At 36.0% G+C, this 16,987-nt stretch overlaps 1 long non-coding RNA gene across 1 annotated transcript; it reads right to left on the bottom strand.

Moving 5' to 3' along the window:
- Positions 1–10,802: 10,802 nt before the first annotated feature.
- Positions 10,803–15,840, bottom strand: LOC141644302 (uncharacterized). Its single transcript, XR_012543992.1, has 5 exons — positions 15,689–15,840; positions 13,140–14,520; positions 12,633–12,950; positions 12,084–12,238; positions 10,803–11,011 (listed from the first exon to the last, which is right to left on the bottom strand). It is a non-coding gene; the product is annotated as an uncharacterized LOC141644302 (long non-coding RNA).
- Between the last annotated feature and the right edge of the window lie 1,147 nt (positions 15,841–16,987).

Here is a 16,987-nt window from a genome sequence, read left to right as displayed (position 1 = left end):
GGACATAATCACCGAGGGGCTGTTTGACCACATGTCGGATGACACACGGCGACCGACTCCTCGCATTCCTAGTCCGGCTTCTCTCCTCGTAGCGGGAAGGACTTCTTCTCCGCTCGGGCTTCTTCTCCGACTCTCCCGAGTCGGGCCGCTGGTTCTCCCAGGGTGTGTCTCGTCGGTGGTGCGGCGGCGATGTCCTCTCCCGAGTACGAGAAGGACTTACGTTTACCACGACCACTTTGGGCTCCTCCGGCGTCTTGGTAGGGTCCCTTTCTCCCGGTGCTCCGTTCAAGTTTCTTGAGTCACGTTCGACCCCGGTCTCCGGATGGCTTCCGCCGCTCGTGTTGGCGTGCCTATGTGAGCCGGTGTACTCCCACCAGGTCCAGGAGTGTCTTCGGTTTTGCTACGTCAACCACCGTCCCATGATGGTGACCTGGTTGGCGGACGCGTGTGTCCGTGTCGGCATTCCGAATTCCGGTTGGACAACTCCGCCGGTGGAGGGTTGCACTACTCCAGAATGGTGAAATGTATCATCTTGGTGTAGCTCGGTTTCGTCGGTCACGACTACTTGTTGTTTTGACATCTTAGCTTTTTGGGTGGGGTTTTTTTTTTGTTTTTGTTTTTGTTGTTTGGGAATGAATGTGACTAGCTTCTAGTGTCTCTTTCCCCACAGACGGCGCCAATTGTTCCGGGTGTAATTCCAGAGCAGATATTTGTTACCACTCGTAGCTAGTAGAATGATGTCCTTGCTTGAATCCTTCTTGCGATCTCCTGAAACGATGAACAACGAGGACTCGGCTTTGGCCGAGCGTACTCACTCCGACGCTCAAGTCGTGAACTTAGAGAGAAGTTGTTGTAACTTGGTGAGAGTATATTGTAGAGATAAGGAAGATATTACCAGATGAATAGTGGTTATTAGGTCAATTTTTGTGGATCCTTTCCTCAATGAAGGTTGAGGAGTATTTATAGACATTCACCTTTTGTCACGTGGTGCCAAGTGGCCAAGTGGCTATCGGTGAGAAGAGTCATTGTACCCTCGGCCGATGGACTGTGGCGGGCTCGCCGAGGGTCTTGGATATGAGTACGCGGATCGTGTCCCGACCGCTATTTCTCCGGCCGAGACCCGGGTGTGAGTAGATGGGCTCCATCGGCTAGACTGTCTAAGTCGTTGACTTTCTTTGTGGATACCCTTGACTTTGCTCAATATGTTGACTTGGTCAGCGGTGCAGAATATGCCCCATCAGTTAATCTTCAAATCCATCATAAGAATAGATGAAAATGATAGTACAAATTTTTAAAATAATTAGAGAGCTTAATTTAATTCCTCTAATTTGATTTTATAATTTTTCGTCTCAGAGCGAACTCGTTCCCCATCAGGGATGTAGCGAGTCTACTATGTTCGAGAGACATCCGTTCAACCTGTCGACATTTAGTGAGGACTGTTTCGATCAATATGGGGAATACCCCCATAGTGATTGGATTTCGACGTACTACGGCGGACAGGTAATTACCTAACGCTTTTAAATTTTGTCAAATTTAAAATTAAAGGCGTGTTTCTTTTTAATATAATATATATATCAAGTTAACAATCGTAATTTTTTTTAAATGACAGAATCTTAAATCGTCCCTCAAGACGTCTGCGAGTAATATAATATTTTCCAATGGATTATTAGATCCATTTAGTGGCGCAAGGTAATTTATTTTTACCATTTGTCGTTAATTTTTTACTTATAATTTCTGTTACATTTTTTTTTTGAGGTGATTTCTGTTACATTTTTTTGCCAACTAACAATCTCATTTATTTTCATTTAACAGTATTTTAGAAGACGTTTCAAAAAGCGTCGTCGTCGCGATAACCACCAAACAAGGTCAGTTGTCTTTATTTTTATAACAATCATGAATCACTATTGTAATACCGCTAATTAGAATATGGTATAAGACGGATTTTACTAGACGAATTTGTACCAACAGTTTGCCTTTCGTTTTTTCAGGTTCACATTGCTTGGACATGAATCCCCCCCAAGATAACGACCCAAAGTGGTTGAAACACCAACGAGAGAAGGAGTTGAGGATTATCGGCCATTGGATCGAAACCGCAAATTCATCAAGCAATCAGATGTCTTCTTTAGGTGTATGGCTATTACTTGTTAGTCTTTATTTTATAGTTTAGGATTAATTTAAGGGAGTATCAACAAACATCTAAGGTATTAAGTCTAGCAATCAGATCATTTGCTAATAAGAATAGGTGATACTAATTTCTGCAAGCTTAATCATTTGCTAATAAGAATAGGTGATACTAATTTCTGCAAGCTTAACGTATGAACCTAACACAACTGTCTCGAATCTCGATTGAACATAATGTATGATAAAGTTTCCTTATCACAGGATGTCAATATCTCGATTCTCGACATCGATTGAGCTTAATATATGATTAGAGTTTCCTATTCATGGGATGTCAATATCTCGACATATCTTGAAATATTCTTCAAAACACCCTCTTTGTAATACGTGGACCGCGTAGAGGGTCTAAAACAAGGCATAGACTATACTTTCTTTAAACATAGACTCTAAAGGTACGAGTTTACTTCAACAAGATGATCTATTCTATAAGCTCGTACTTTTGTAAATAGTCAAAAGGCAAATAAATTCTAAGGACCACAAAATACCGAAGGCGCGTTATTAGCGATTTTTTTTTGGTGTAAAGGCGCTACAAATTTCTCTGTTTCCTGCACGTACTTTTATTACTCCATGTTGTTTCCAAAACATGTAAAAAGAGATCATATTGTTTAAAAGCGACGAATTCAATGCTTAGATAAAAAAAGTAACTCATAAATATGAGTACATGCTCATTAGTTACGATATCGGAACAACCCTGATTTATTACTGTTTGAGAATGAGAATTGAGCGTTCTAATGACAACAGCACAGTGTATCTTTTGAACAAGTGAAATTGAGATTGGTGCACCTAAGTCGACAATTTCTAAAGTTACACCCGATAGGTTCACATAACAAACACCACCTATCTGGGGCTCCAATCTAACTATTCTCCAGTTTGACTTCAAGTATGTTTTTGGTAAAAAGTTACCTAATAGTTACTTCGTTTTAGGTGGGTTAAAGTGATCTATTGTTGGTCAATTTTAAGGTGATGAGATTGTACTTGCAAGCTGATGGAACAAAATAAAGAATGCAAAAAAGTAAAGGACACAAGAAATTGGTGACGCGGAAAACCCGAATGTGGAAAAAACCGCGGGGGAATCAAAATCCCGCCAAATGTATGCACTATAACTTCTGGGGTACTGAGGAGGAACAACGTAATGATACAATTATGACGAAAATTAATAAATTATGACTATGCTCTTGTGTGAGAGGTATTTTTCTGGAGTGAAAACTTGAAGTGTGAGTGAATGATCGATTGAATGACCTGCTGCTTTGCCTTTGCTTCATATTTATAGTTGTTCCCTTTGACCCGTTCCTCCTCAGCGCCTACTCCCTGTTTTTGCTCAACTTCCCTATTTTTGCGGGATTTGTTACTTGACTGCGTCTTATGCGTTTTGTTCATCTTGTGTTTGACTGTGGCTTTGTATAAGGTTTGCTTAGGATATTTTATTGGCCACGTCATTGATCCGCTGCACTTGCTTTGTTCCAATCACTGGCTGCCACGTCCTCGGACGGATTTTGTGTAAAAAAATAACCCAAACAGTAAGTATTTTATTTAGATTGATTATGCGGTTCAGTTTGCCGAATTAGTTCTTTAATTTTAGGTGAATATGCGTATTATGAATCGTGATTAGCTATTTTCTGAATCGAATCTGTACTTTTCTTTGGGATTGTGATTGCAGTTGTTGAGGACGGATCATCGGTTCTATAGACCAAAGCATTAATCATTTTCGATTGGTTTTTACAATCTTATTAGGTCAGTGGTTGGTTCTCGATTTTAATTCACCTTAAATTTCCCTTGTTTAAATCATTATATATTATATATTATTTTCTTAATTTTTTTTTGGTGCTAATGAGAGACAAAGCCCCAATACAATTAACTACTAGCTATTACACGGGAATAGCTACCCCAAAAACATCTTCTCGAAAAATAGTACGTAGCTCATTAAATGGAACATCTACATAAGTAGGAATAGTACTTGAATTAATTCCTCAATTAGCTAATTATATCCGCCGCTCTATTCGCTTCTCGATAAACATGCTCCAACTTCACCACCAAGTAGTGCTTCGGATCAATTCTTTGCATCTTCTAACGATAAATTTTAGATTATTGCTTACTAATTGATCCTAATTAATCAACTTCACACATGGAGAGTTGTCCATGTTGATCAACGGCTTCGGAATGTGCATCGACTTAGCTCTTTCCAATCCGGCAAGTAATGCAAGAAGTTCAGCCTCCATGGATGTGCAATTACCACACGAGAAATAGTAGGCTGATCCGAAATTTCCCGTCTCATCACAAAACACTCCACCACCATCGGCCGGTCCAGGATTACCTTTCGAAGCATTGTCCGTGTTCAGGAGAATCCAACCATGTGGTGGAGGATTCCAACGGACATAAATCTCAACATTTGAAGGTCTTGGTGGTGGAATAAGAATGTCGAAATTGTTGAATGCTTGTCTTGTTATTTCGAATTGTTGGCGCAAAAACAAATGGTGCTGACTCGGGTTCTCACAATCCCGTCCAAACACAATATTATTTCGCCATTTTCAAATCCACCAGCTAGTAACAGCAAAGATAATAGGCCAGTCCACCGCGTTTACTTCCACATCGTTACTCGTATTCCTTGTTAACCAAACATTAAAAGGGGTATTAAAGAAAAAATTATTAGAGGGTCTAATCCCTATGCGATTACAAGAGCGGAGTAAATGTTCGGTCGTTTCTTCTTCTTCATTGCACCTTGGACAAAGCGGATTATCACCCATATTTCTCTTAAAACAATTAACATTAACCATCAAACAGCCATAAGCCGCGACCCATAAAAACATACGAACTTTTTGTTGAAGAGGGAGTCTCCAAATGGTCCGCCATAGTAGAGTTTCAGGTGTTTGTAAGTTGCTTGATTCGTTTAAAAAACCTAGAGCTGTCTTGAGGGAAAAGTTACCCGAAGAAGTTCCTTGCCAGTAAAGTGTGTCAACTAGGTGAGGGTCTGGAATGAATGATATAGATGCAATTTTCTGTAAGATAGATTGTGGTAACAAGTCAACGAGTGGCGAAATAGAGTTGTTTAACACATAAGACTTGAAATTATTAATAACATACATCCTTTATCTCATCGCGTAGTCTTGAGCGTTACTGGCTCAATCACATGTATCACCTAGAAGAAGGGGAAGGGTAAGGAGGAAGGAGGAGAAAGGGTAAGGCTCAAGCACATGTATGACCTCGAGTTCTTTACCTCATTTGTGTTGTTTATGTTGTTGTAGTAAGTTGTTATGGCCACCACTGCAGTATTTAGCAGCATCAAATATGCTAATTAAAATCAAATATACACGTCTTATTAAAATTACTAATGGTAAAACCATGCTATATATACCAGCTACCGTATGGATCTTTAAATGACGCACTTTGGAGTAAAAAAACTCAATTACTACTATTTAATTTGTATAGTGATATTTATTATATAGATTTAACTTGGCATGATTATGAGAATATGGTGAGGCAAGGCCCAAGTCGATGATCTTGTGAATCCTAAATCTCATTATAGGGCAGGTAAGTCGGATTATTAAGTAAATACTATTATTGAAGCATATAGGTCTCTAAGTGATAGGTTCTTATTTTATAAATCAGGTCGTAAAGGTTTCTACTCTCTAGGTATTCATCCTATATGATTCTGGTTCCATGATGTCCTTCTTGGCTGATGTGGGTAAAAGATCTAAACCAAATTGTTTTTTTCATGATAATATATGTCAGGTATGCTCTTGGTCATAATCAAGATTCTTTGAAAACTAAAAAGTTGAAAGTCAGTTTTTTTGTACTAGAGTTCATGTAGAATGAATCCTCCTGAATAAATTATTAAAACTCGTCATTATTTCAACTTAGTAAATAGTAATAAGAATGTGCTTGAAAGTGTAGAATAAACTTGGTCATTATTTCAACTTAGTATATTGAGCAACAAAGACCTCAAAAGAAAAAATGAAATGAAAGAACTACGGAGTACTTCTTATATGAAATCAGTTAGTCTTGCTTGTGTATCTCACAAAAAGGGAGAGGGGACAGGGTGGGGCACCCCCATGTGCTTCCAACTCACCTCTTAATGGGCATTTTGTGAGAGAAAACGGTATCCGTCACAAGCTTGTGACGGATATCGCCCGTCTTCAATGAGATTTTGTGATATGAAATATCTTATAATAAGATTATTATGAGATCGTCTCATAAGAGAATTAGTGTAGTTGGTAGGGAAGGAGGGAGAGCGTTTAGAGGGAGAATAGGAGAAAGTGAGAGAAGGGGAGGGAGGGAAAGCTATGTGTTATGTTTTGTTCGCATGTGTGTTTCTTGCTTATCCGACACTTGAAGAAAGTAGGTTCATGGTCTCACAGGATAGGAGCTCCTATGAAAAAAATAACTGCACAATTTTTCATAGAAAAGTAGTTACATTGAAGATTCGAAACGGCTGAGTGGTGTTTTACTCAATGGGACTTTATTTTCCTCTCATAGCATTACAAGTCTATCTATGTGGCTAATCTGGCTCTTGGATAATCTCTTGTCATTTTGTCAATCATAGTCCCTATCAATAAAACTTTACCAAACCACCTTTCAGAATTGTACTCATTATTTTTGGAAAAAAAATGGTAAACACACTATCACAACATTCTCCAAAATTCTAAAAAATGGTATTGTACATTGCCTTCATAATTATGTTTTAAACAACCAAGTAATTTCTCTTGTTTTGATAGTATATAAAGTGATGTAATCTTAGCATAACGATGCAACAGTTAGCCTATAATTGCAAATGAAAATGTAAAACCAAACTAACACGTAAACCAAAAATACTTCGATGAAAATGAAACGTAAACAATTGAGGTATCTTGAGAGACGTGCGCTTTCGCGAGCGAGGCAACCAACTAGTATTTTATAAAAGTTGCAAGTATTTGATATCTTTGAGCCTATTAATTAATGGACTGGTCTTAGAGACCGTAATACGAGATCATGATGCTCTTATTAGTGATGAATTCATTGCTCTCTTAGACCGAAAGAAAATTAATTATTATGGATATATGAGGGAAACGAATTCATGCTCTTAGGTTTTGTATGATAGTCTTATAACTTATTCGAGCTTTCTTTTTTGATGGCAACAAAACATTGTTTTTATTGAACATGTCAAGTTAACATTCGAGCACTAGAGATATGTTAATTATGCATTTCTAAATTAAATAAAAAGTTTCGATATCATTTGAGCTTGATAAATATCATAACTACGGGTTCGAATTTTGAAATTAGGTAACAGCCAAATAAGTTAACATAGTTTTCGCCTATTTGGCAATTAAAAAAAAATCGACAAGTAGCATAATGGAATGTAAAATATCATAAATTATTCTCATAAATTCGTATATCTTTTCGGAATTTCTTAATGGCAACAACATAATTGTTCCGTTGCACAAGTCCAGTTGGGATAATTCCTGCACCTATATCGGCAATTGTTAGGAGCACATCCAACAGGTTGAATGTAACAATCACCATTGTATTGGGGATTCAGTCTACTTTCCCCTTCATTAACTTCAGTAATTAGTCTGCCATCATTGAGTCCTGTTGTAAGATCAAAAACTCGGTCATGTTCAAATTGAACAAAATACAAACCTTTAATTTGTAAATTTTGCCTTTTATGTTATTCAAATTAGGCCTTAGGCATATTGTTTGAAATTTATAATACCACCTCAAATTGATTTTGACAATTACGACTAAGAGTACCTAATGAAAATTTGACTATTAATTGGTTCAAAAATATACAAAATTGTTATAGAAAATAATTATACTTCGTGAATTATATTAGTTAAAAACGAGTAATTCCGATATCGTCATTTCTCTTACGTCTCGTACTAGTTGCTCCCTTTTGCTTTGGTTTGAAGACCGATGCTATTATTCATATATTTTCCTTTACTTTTGTAATCTTTGTCACAACTATTTTAATCAAAATTAACAAATGATTAAAACGAATAAAATGTAATAATGAAATTACGAGAAAGTAAAGGATAACTAATACATACCACAACTCATGAAGATCATAATAGCTATGAAGAGAGAAATGAAACATGTCTTTTTACCCATAATGTAGATGTTGATTGATGAAAATGTTAAGAGAGCTTTTTGAAGGATTCTCTATTTTTGATGCGGAGTATTAAGAAAATTCACTTGAGCTTATATTATATATACTTGATTAATTACGGAGTATATGGAAAATATATGATTTCCAATATCTTTGAGGATTTTAGGTATGATATAATTTTTTGTTTATATTTAATTATATGAAATAAATTTGGTGAAGATTTTACGTCTAAACGCACTTTTAAATTACTTGAACCATATCCTCCATGATTTATGTCGTTTCCATAGAGATTTGCAATATTATTAACTTACATATATGCATTGATCACTATATTAAGGTGATTTACTTCCATAGATAAATTGTATGGAGTATTATGCATGATGAGAATGTGTAACACTAGCCCACTTGGGCCTACTATTTACATGATCCCGTGGGAGGAAACAAGGTCCAGAATTTTAGGGGCCCAATATCATTGTTTATTAGCTAATATTATTATTCAGCAACTCTCCTATAGGACCGTCCTATAACATAGGACGGACCCAATATGAGAAATTAGCCCACTAAAAGGATTTACGTATAAACAGTGAGAACAATGCTCCATTAAATCACATCTATTCCGTCGTCGTGAACCCCATCTCCACCAACGCCACAGTCCCCGGTAAATCATCCCTCCAATCACCGTCTTACCAGCTCTACGGCCCTACGCCTCGACCCTATCCACACCACCTCCATGGAAGAACTTCGACAACCACTAAGTCACGGTGATGCCGATTATCAATAAACGAGGTTAGAAATTAGATGGTTTTAACTTGATTACTCAAGATTTTAAATAGATTATTATGGGTTTTTTGTTTGATTTATTTTGTATATGCTTTGATTTATTTTGTATATTCTTAATTAGAGGCTTATTTAAAGTGTCCCATACACACTATTTGATAATTAATATTTTTAACTTGAAAACTTATAGTTTTAATTTGAAAATTTTACAACTTAGTATGAATATTGAGTCTTTATAGTTATGTTGTAAGTTCGAGTTTTAAGATTTTAGTTTACTAACTAGTAACTTTAACTTGATAACTTGAATGTTTCAAAATATAAATTAGGATTTTAGTTTAATAACTAGATTGTTGTCAACTTATCGTTTTAAGTTAAAAACTCATTACTTGATGAATATTTTCAGTGGGCTTACGTCGTGGAGTAGGATCGTCGATCGTCGGCGACCCAAATGGGCGGGTTAGGTCAAGGATGAATTACTTTGGGGATTGATACGGTGGTTTACAGGTGAGGGACGGAGGTTGCCATGACTAAGGGACACGGAGCAACAAAGGTGGAAATACCAGTGAAGTTGACTCAGCAAGAAGGGTGAAGAAAGGTTGGGCTGCCTCTTAATTGGGCCTGTCTTACTATACTAGTAGTCTTACACAACAATTAGTGATTATTATTATATTACAAATTCTCATTTTAGACGATTTTAATTAGAACCTTTAAATGAGTTGGGTGGGTTGGTTCAGAATACGGAACAGGTAATTAATACAGGTTGCGGGTCGGCTTAGGGTCATAGTACGAGTCAAAAAATAGTTTGTATCCCTTTTTTACGATTATTTTAATTAAATATATTTAAAATTTGTGTTTTAATTATTTGTTTGGCTGAAGTTAATTGGAGGTTATAAAACACTACTTATAAATTAGACCAAATTTTGGTTTATTAAAAAAACCCAGCAAGTCTCCCTTGTGATGAACGGGTAATCCGTTAAAAACTTGTGACGTGTTAAATATTACTCACATGGTAAATAAGGAGTACTCGGTAAATAAGAAAAAAAATCAGGAAATCGGGGTGGCTAGTGAGTTACAAATAACTTGTATTTATCTTATCGAAAAATTCTTAGGTTCTCCGGGAGGACCATTAATGTGTCCTCCATAACCAATAACAAGCTTTCAAAGCTATATTTGTTTTATATTTACTTTTATATTTACTAGTTGTTGCCAAGATATTGTGACTCGTTTATTTGGATTAGTATCGATTCATGAATGAGGTACGGTTTCCTTGTGGACCATTTATAAGTTTATTATTTTTGTTTCTTTGGTTGATCGTGTTGTCTATGGTCATTGCAGCTAGCAAGGACAATAATTGTTAGCAAACATCGAATCATAATTCGATAGTAATGTTATAATCTCAACTACCAAACAGATGTAACTGACAATGGTACATATGAATAATCACAGTCAAGAAATAAAATAGAGAAAGAAGATGATTACCAGAGCATAAATTAATTTCGGGGCATTCTTTGCAAGGGGACATGGATGTGAGATTTAAGTCATTGAGATATGGCAGGAAGACTGAAGAGTGTGAGAGAAGAACAAATGAAAGGAGAATCACAAAAGTTGCAAATCGTTGGGAAAATGCAACCAAAATGACGTTTTATTGTTTTTTAGTGACGGATCATTATCGCCTATAGATGTATTTAGTAGCTTGATTTGAACGCACCCTTATTGAGAATTCTCCTCCTCCTTGTTCGCCTTTCAGAAACAACAATTGATGTACAATAAGTTTAAAGAAACACAAATATATTGAATATAAACCTTTGCTACAAAATTCACATAATCTCGAATTCTTGTGCCTAAGTAAGAGACTAAGTGGAGAGTACATTACTTGCTCTAAAGAAGCCTAAACTTCTAAGCCTAACTCATCTATCTTCAGGCTTTCGGTGTCCCTATTTTGATGCCTCTCTTTCCTCGTTACTTGATCTTTGTAGCCACCTATCCAACAACAAAACATGAAGGCGTCACAAATCAGCAAACCAAGATAACTCAAAATAACTAATAAATTGTTTTTCTTATCACGACACAACTCGAAATACCTTAATTTTTGCGATTGAAAAACACTCCATTTCGTAATCGCTAAAAACTAATACCACCAATATTTCAAAGCAACGGGAGATGGGCACGAAGAATTCAAATTACCGTAGTCAAACTCAATTGCAATAAACATACATCATCTCTACATGACTTCATTATCTCTCTTATGATTCAGACTAAATCTCTACTCTCTCATCGTGTGTGTCTACCGAATCTGCATAGATCTGTCTCCCTCCATTTCACATTGTTCTTCTCACTTTCCTTATCGGGAAATTTTGTCGTTCCCTTAACCTAACTTATATTTCATAACTGAGCTTATTATCTTTATTAACCCTAACCTAACATTAAACATCCATTTACTTCTCACCCAATCCTCCTCGCACTACCATCTCACTCACCTCACCCATCTCCTCTCGTGTCACCACCACCGCCACCATTAAAAACAAACCTACCACTGATCTCCTCGGGTAAAGTACCTTCTCTAACCACCTCTTAGTAGTTTAAAAGGCATTAGCCGTATCTAGATTATGAGAGCATATGTTCAAACGTAAATAATAAATAAAGAAAATTCAACAACAGACTCTTATAACTATAGTTTCTTTGATATTTAGGGGAAATTCAAGCTGCTTTTCAAAAGTGGAACGGATTAAAGCAATCTTGTCCTAACCAACTCTAAGTGGTTTAACAAGAGCGGATCTTCAAACTAAAAAAATAAATAAAGAAAATTCAATAACAGCTTCAAGCTATAGTTTCTTTGATATTTAGCCCAATTTCAAGTTGTTTTTCAAAAGAGGAACGGATTAAGCAATCAGGCCTTTGTTTTAGCTACAGTAAAAGGTTTTTTCAAGTGACCCATTATATAAATTCTATCAATAACTCCATCAACAATGTCTCAATAAATATCCATAATGAAACAACAAACACACTCAAAACCGTATTAATAACTGCTAGAAGATAAGAAAACAAACCTAACCTTTTGTTTTCGGATGGTATAGAATTTTTGGTGCTAAATGTTGGCCGGTGGCCTACAAAGAAAGGAACCGTCGTCTCTTTCCTTCAGATGGTATAGAATTTTTGGTGCTAAATGCTGGCCGGTGGCCTACAAAGAAAGGAACCGTCGTCTCTTTCCTGCACAAGTTTTAACTTAGATCATTAATCCTGCCAGAAGTTGTACGAAGACGGCAGTTTGCATTTAAAATGAAAGAACAGGCCGAACTTGAGATAACACGAATAAAGACTGTTCATAAACTTAGAGGATAATGACCCAAACACAGACCCATACCGACCAACCGACCAATGTTTCCGACCAAAATTGATGGACTTTAATTGGTGGTGTTGACTTTTTGATCCTCAAACTCGATATCACACGTTTAGACTTAACGTGCCCCTAAACAAATCAACTGAAGTTACCATTGCAAAGAGTATATACATTCAGCAATATTATTGAAGGTCGCTATCATGATACATTTGTAGACTGGCCTATTAGATTGGTGTAACTGAGCAGTCTGAAGGAAACACCTACCTTTGAAGACTCCTCCCTCAGAATTTAACTTGAATCCATTATCCTCAATGAGCTGATTGAGGCTATCGATGGTTCTCAAGTTAGACTTCAGTTGATGATAGAAATCGCGACATAATTCAAAGCATAACCATTGACAAGTGTCTATGCAGCGTAGATCAAGCCACACAACATCCTGCAATAATACCGACTTTATTCCCTGGCTTGTCATTGAAATTCCGAATGCAATTGTTTCTCCCATGTTAATAGCCCCGGTGTACTGGCAAGAGCTCCATATTTGTTTCCTTGACTCGACATTTTAGCGTGTTTCCCGATTATGTCCTGTGTTTACATACAGAAAAGTGTAAGAAAAACATATTTAAAAGTAGAAGGCAGTGAAATTTGTTGCAACAAGAAAATTGAGAGATCAGATATCTCAGCAATGAGGTATCCCTGCATCTTGTTTCTCGGTAGTCCAACAAAACCAATTAAAATAAACTTATGAATATCCTTAACAGCGCGAAAATTCACCTGAGCTTCTGAACTCATCTGGTCTACAATGAGCTCGGAAATGAACACCCTCGGCAAAGGACCATTTACGCCACTGCCTTTCTCGGATGAAACAACAGGAGGTGAGAATCAGTATGCTTTCAATTTCTTTGCAGGAAATCTGAGTTCATCCCTTCTAGTGTACCCAAAATCTTGAAACATCTCGGCCATTGAGTCAATCCCATGACCATCCACCAGCAACATAAAATCATGCGGTACTTAAACTAATTCAAGTGAGGTAAATACTCGATACTTTCTAAATTGTAATTGTCTAATAAAACAAGAAAGATGCATACCCTAAAAGTACGGAAATATACAACACATACAACACCAAAAGGTGAGTCAATCATACCATATCACAATTTCTACTCATCAACTGAAGTCTAACTTGTCAATTTACTACATCGTTTTTATCTCTACTGCTAATCTATTTACTCCAAGTAAACTAACTCTCCCTACCTCCTTATTTCCTCTAGCTTTTCCTAATTCAGTTACTGTAGTAACTTCAATGATCTAATCTAATCCAAACGCTGATTTTTAATTCTTATTTGAGAATACTATGGAGAAATTAGTACTTTTATCACATTTAAGCTTGAATCGTGAGTAATTAGTACTAACTTTAGGTTTTTGGGTGATATGGTATGATTGACTCAGCTTGGCGCCATATAATCGCTTTTTGATGAGTAAAGACCTAATTCATACCAACACGACACCAAAAGAGGCGTTTTATACACTCCCTTGGGGACTTTTTGTGTAAGGTGAGTAGATATGAAGATTAATCAAGGTACACATTAATTAGCATAAATTCTCAACCATGAAATGTTGACAAGACAAAGAGAGTATTTATATTTACACTTCTATTTTGAAGTGAGAGTCTAATCATCCGCAAATTATTTCGATTTGCACATTTTTCTCTTTAATGCTCTAACCAAATTAGGAAAACGAAATCTTCATCAAAAATATAAAGAAACAAAATAAACCTAGACAGTGAATTTTATATTTATATCTTTGACTGTTAAAGATGGTAGAATTCAAAACTAACAGCTCTACCAATAGTTTGTCTAACTAATTTATGGATTTAATTAACATTCATTGGTAATGAAAAGACTGAAAGTGTACCTAAATGTTCTTGACTGAAATTCTCCGGCCATATATATGGTCTTCTCCTCATATCCACTTTCGAATCAAATTAGCAGCTAAAACAGCCCATACAAAATAGCCAAGTGCCAAATAATTTGCATCAACAAGACCAGAGATATGCCTGACACTTATATCAAGTCGATTTAATCCAGTTAGTGGGTCCAAAAGCATGTGCTCAACCCAGCAAAGGGGTCAGTTTGAACAAATAATGATGTAAATTAGCCTGGAGACAGAATAATAAGCAGCATGAACCACAATCCAATTAACTAAGAAGAAAACAAAAAATAACTAAGAGAGAAAGAATCAGATTATAGGTAACCAAAAAAAACCAGAATCTCATAAACAGATATAGTTAACAATTTTCTAAACTAACTCAACAACTAAATTGAGCAGCCATATGATTAATCCATAAAGTTCAGAATTTTTAAATAGCCTGGAAATTTCAACTAACTTATAACCAATGTACTATGGCGAGACGGAGCAAACGATTTCAACTAACTTACAACAAATGTACTGTATTTATATAGGAAAATAGAATAAAACAAGCACTCCCTCTATCCCGGTAATTTGTTGTCCTTTTTCATATTGAGGTTTCTTAATCAATTGTTGTCCTTTCTATTTTAATAATGAACTTGATGAGCAATTTGATCATTCACATTCAATTTGTTCCACTTGTCATTTAGTAATTGGTCTCTTAGTCTTTGTGCCAAAATCAAAAGACAACAATTGAGCGGGACGGAGGGAGTATAAAATAAACAACGATTGAAATACTGATCGAGACAAGGAGGCAGGAGAGATTTAATGAACCAATAAATTTACTCACATACGACCCATTTAATCATCTTATAAATAGTGAAAAATTAAGAAATTAAGAATATGCAGATTTCCAAGACAACTTTATTGAACTTAAATGCCCATTAATTGTTGTTTCTGAAAGGCGAACAAGGAGGAGGAGAATTCTCAATAAGGGTGCGTTCAAATCAAGCTACTAAATACACCTATAGACGATAATGATCCGTCACTAAAAAAGAATAAAAAGGTATTATAGTTAAAAACAACATAAACCACCATGATCAAGAACGCGCATGATTACAGATCTTCCCCAAATCAGTGCCCAAACAAACCCTAAGCTTAAATCACACAGATTTATGCAGAGCATAGAATCATCAAATCAACGCAATCATCAAAAACATAAAAAATAAAGAGCAGTCGAATCTTAGTTCAATTGTATTATCGAATAATCCAAGTTAGCAAAATAACAAAACTTTAGCAAACATCGAATCATAATTCGATAGTAATGTTATAATCTCAACTACCAAACAGATGTAACCGACGATGGTACATATGAATAATCACAGTCAATAAATAAAATAGAGAAAGAAGATGATTACCGGAGCATAAATTAATTTAGGGGAATTCTTTGCAAGGAGACATGGATGTGAGATTTAGGTCATTGAGATATGGCAGGAAGACTGAAGAGTGTGAGAGAAGAACAAATGAAAGGAGAATCACAAATGTTGCAAATCGTTGGGCCAATGCAACCAAAATGCGTTTGTATGAAGGCCCACTTGCAAAACCAAGTAGCCAATAAGGCCCAGAGAAACAAAAGAGCTAAAACGACAGTATTGGTGTCGTATTGAACTGTTCATATGAACAGTGTATAGCCTTGGGGACTTTTAATGTAAGGTGGGTAGATTAATTTTAAATAGGTATAAAACTTGTTATTGGTTAGGGAGGATACATTAATGGTCCTCCCTAACGAGTGCTATTGAAATGGACCCAAGATGTTCATAACTTCACACAGGGTTCTTCTTGTAATAAATAAAAAATTAAAGCATGTCTAACTAAAACCGTGAAACCTTCAAAAAATCAAAAATTAAAGCATGTTTACCTTAAAGCGTGAAACCTTCGAAAAACTCAATACAATCCAAGGGCGAACCCAGGATTTGTTTTTCGGTGTAGCAAGATTAATATCTTAGTTATAGATTACAAAACGGCAACGGTTACGATTTTTTTTAAGTATAATGTCACACATATTATGCGATAAATTTTCATGTATTAAAATTCATGAACAACTTATTTCCCATCGGTTAATCCTCAAGACGAATCCTTATATTGAAAGGTATACTTGCCTATTTGATGAAAACAAGTGTTGTTTAGCCATCATATTTCCAAAAGATTTACTGTACATATTTTTGGAAATTGATCCTCTCCATTTTTTTTTCTCTCCATTTCCTCTCACAATCTCTTTAAATATTAATATCCCCTTTCATTCTCATTTTCCTTTATTTTTATGCGTAAATTTAGCACCGTTAGATATTGTCAAAATGCGATCCGAACCATTGATAGAAACTTGCCTCTCCATTTCTTTTTAGGAAATGGAGAGAAATTGGGCTCCATATTTTTTAGGCTGATGTGCAACTCCACAATAATACATGATTATGCATTTTAACAATTCAACAGAAAATACCAAAACAAATGGCAATTGAAAATTGAAAATTCTCCCTTCTTAAGAGGGACGTCTTAAAGTAAATGGACGTTCGGTGCACCATAAAAAAATGAGGCCCAAAATATTATGAATGTATAAGTGTACTACACGTCTAGATTTGTATTGAATTTTATCAGTAAAACTTATAAATTCAATGGCCAAAACTAAAGGTCCGGTTCTGCCACCCGTAGTCGCTCGAAAT

This window comes from Silene latifolia, chromosome 2 (assembly GCF_048544455.1).
Source record: "Silene latifolia isolate original U9 population chromosome 2, ASM4854445v1, whole genome shotgun sequence".
NCBI lineage: Eukaryota > Viridiplantae > Streptophyta > Magnoliopsida > Caryophyllales > Caryophyllaceae > Silene > Silene latifolia.
The sequence above is the reverse complement of the archived record's forward strand: the minus strand, read 5'-3'. Positions and strand labels throughout refer to the sequence as shown.